The 3,433-nt window shown below is 36.3% G+C and overlaps 1 non-coding gene across 1 annotated transcript; it reads left to right on the top strand.

Annotated features, from left to right (window-relative positions):
* Window positions 1-100, top strand: LOC122145212. The gene has a single exon (XR_006160164.1). It is a non-coding gene; the product is annotated as a Z30 small nucleolar RNA (small nucleolar RNA).
* Window positions 101-3,433: the final 3,333 nt, after the last annotated feature.

The following is a 3,433-nucleotide window of genomic DNA, read 5'->3' as shown; positions in this document are numbered from 1 at the left end:
AGTGATAATGAGTGAAAGAACATGACTGACTTGGTATTGCTGCCCTTTGGCATCATTGACCAAGTTCTGATTGAACAAGTTTAATCTTCTCTCTGAGCTGCAAGCATCTTATGTTTGATAGTTTGAGCAGAGACCCAGTTTGCATTACAGCTAGTACACAGGAACCACAGATCGTTTACAACTCTGAACTTGAATGTCCTGAATTTGTCTTCAAGGGGTCATATGATACCTATTCAAGTTTTCCTTTCTCTTTGGAGTGTTACAAGCTGTTTGTGAATCGTTAAGATCCATAAAGTTGTAAAGACTTAAGTCTCAAACCCAAAGAAATATTCTTTATAAAAGTTAAGACTCGTCCACACCCTCCTAAAACGCCCCCACATGTCTACGTCACGATGTGGGAAGATCTGCATAATACCGCCTAAATGTTCACGCAAAGAAAGACGACGTATTTTCGATTCTCGCTGTTGCTGTTGGCGCCATGTTGTGGCGACGCTGTTTTGTTGTGAAAGAGAAGCTACTTTGTTTGGCCTTCCAAAAGAGGACACAACTAGAAATCAGTGGTTAAGTTGAATTTACAACAATGTTCCAGAACAGTTCAACCCAAATATTCAGATGTGTGCAGCACATTTTATGGAGGACTGTTTTCTGATCCTGGGAGAGAAGACTACAATGCCAGCTGTTCTGACTCACAGTCTGTAAGTACGTTTACATATTTACAGGATTTGCCAATGATGATTCATAGGAGAGTTTTGAGTTGTGATCGGAGAAACGACAAACAACAAGCTCTACTCTACACTAATGCAGGCATGGTTTTGTTAATGCAATGCGTAAAAACACAGTATAAGTCATTAAAATCAGTAATTATGTCCCCACTGGATGCAACAAATAGCTCGTTTGTAATGGGTTTTATTGTTTTTCTTTTATCGCGCTGGTGTCTTGACACGCATCACAGTATGTTAAGGGGCGTAACAATTCCGTCACACGCTTGAGGTATTCGGCCAATCACAAAGCACTGGATAGCTGGCCAATCAGAGCACACCTCGCTTTTCAGAGCGATGAGCTTTGTAAAAATTGACACGTTTCATAGAGGAGAAACAATAATGTACAGTATGTGGAAAATAGTTTTTTGAACCTTAAACCGCATAAACACTTTATTGCACCAAATACACAAAATAATGTACTTTTTAGCAACATCATATGACCCCTTTAACTGGTGGCACATTCTATAATAAATGTATTTCAGTAAGTTTTTCAGGGAGTAGTAACATGGTCTCATGGGTCTGGGGAAATTCCTTGACCCTATTTTTAGACTGAGAATATCAATCTACCACTCTTGTAGACTCAACACCGAGTGCTTAATGTCTGCACATTTTTTGTAGCACAAGAGCCCAAAAATTCCAGAGGTCTTTAAAAAAAAAAAAAAAAAAAAAAATTTCTCATAGAGAAAACAAGACTGACCAACCATGAGTTCTGAAGTTACACAGGCTTGATTTGTGCTTCAGAACAACATGTGATTGATCTTGGAGCTCACTTTAATTTGGTTCAGCTCACTGATCACTGTTGTGCTCTACTGAATGTGCTTGACCTCATACCTGCATGGGATCTTCAAATCCAATTTTCTACTTAATTCAAATATACCTGAACCAGCTATTTGAGCTTTTGGGGTTCCCTTGAATGCACTTATGAGAGAGCACTACGGTGATGATGTATTTTTGTAGGCCAACCCAGAAGTTAGCATTATTCTGGTTCCCTTGACAAAAACTCAATAGGGTTTTTTCCATTGTCTTATGGTTTATTGCAGAAAAGCAGCTCTCTGGCCAATATAAGTTTATGATGCTTATATTCGCAACTGAACACTTTAATTTTGAAGCCTAAATAGTCACTAGAGGTAAAAAGCTTAATGTCATCATCACAATAACTAATGTTGCATTCACGCCATGTTTTAATTACTGTCATTTCGAGATGACAACGTGATGCTCTACTTGGAGCTGTTCACACCCTTGGACCCAGAACTATTACACTATTAATGCCTAAACATAGTGCCTAATGAATCTGAAGTGGTCCGGTGGTACAAGTTCTAGCTCTCAGCTTCCCAGTTCACAAGTTGCAATTTTGAGTTCTACGAGGACATGAACACTTTACAATTTGCTATCTCGTAATCATGGAAATTATAAGGCGTGAACGCACCATAAGCTTCAAACAACTCTTTCAGTCTTTATTTGATGTAGATTTTCCTTGGGAGTTTGAGTTAGACAAGTGTGCGATTATAACCACAATGGGACTGTGAAAGCAGACTATTGAGTAGATGTTTATCTATTTGGTGTGATGATATTCATTTAGGTGCTTGTTAGCAACAGTATTTTTCCAAGACAAGTAAAATGACTTGATATGATATTACTAATGTTTATGTCGTAGAAGAAAAAGTGAAAATATCCTGAGTTTGTGTTAACCACAGACCTTATTTTAGACAGTTAAACCTATTAAAAGATGAGCTGGTCAGAGGCCCCTTGGCATTCGTGTTGGTCAGTCTGTGTTTTAGTCAGCTGTAAATAACTGTAAGCTGCAACAGATGGCAGACACTGTAAATTTGAGGATAAGCTCTGACTTTTGCTATATATGAAATGTTCTGCTAAGATTAATGGCTCTATTTGAATGGAACTGCGTGAAATTATTTGGATCAGCTGTCATCAGTACTATGCTCTTCTATAACTGTCTCAGTTTAATAAACAAATGGTTTGAATTATGGTAATATAATCTTATGATTAAAAGGATATTAAAAAAATAGCAAAATACACTTGAATTAAAGTCAGCATGACATGAAAATCCACTACTTTGTGAATGCATGTTAGATTTAAAAAAAAAAAATCTTTGACTTGTTTAATCAGAATATCATAAGTAGACCTTCTGACAGGATAAATTATATTTCTGAAGATAAATGACTTTATGACCATTAAAGAAAATGTAAGGAATGAACTGAAGGGAATATATCAATTTTTTTCTAAATGTAAGGGAGCACACAACGTGTTGTATTAGCAACACTTTAAAGTTTAAAAGTACAAGTTTCAACAGATCTCTATTACTTTTTAATTCACTTTACAAAAAAATGAACTGAAACTGAACAAACTGAGTTTGATTAAAATATAAAATGGGATCAGAAAAATCATATTTCATACCCTGCTGACATATTTGTTCTTGCTTTAAGCACAAAACTCACTTGTGATCAATTTCTGAGAAATCCATTCTTCATCTGAAGTGAATGTATCTTGATTTAACATGTACTGGAGAACAAGAAAAATATGTATTTTATTTTTGCAGCACATGCACCATTTAATGCCACGACTTTATGGATTTAAGTCTTTCTGCATCAACTTGTTCTCACTGTTCTGGTGAGAATGACAGATTTCTCTAGTGACTCTTAAATAATAGTCGGCAA

The sequence above is a fragment of the Cyprinus carpio genome, chromosome A5 (assembly GCF_018340385.1).
Source record: "Cyprinus carpio isolate SPL01 chromosome A5, ASM1834038v1, whole genome shotgun sequence".
Lineage (NCBI taxonomy): Eukaryota > Metazoa > Chordata > Actinopteri > Cypriniformes > Cyprinidae > Cyprinus > Cyprinus carpio.
Note: the sequence above shows the minus strand (reverse complement) of the source record. Positions and strands in the feature narration are given on the sequence as shown.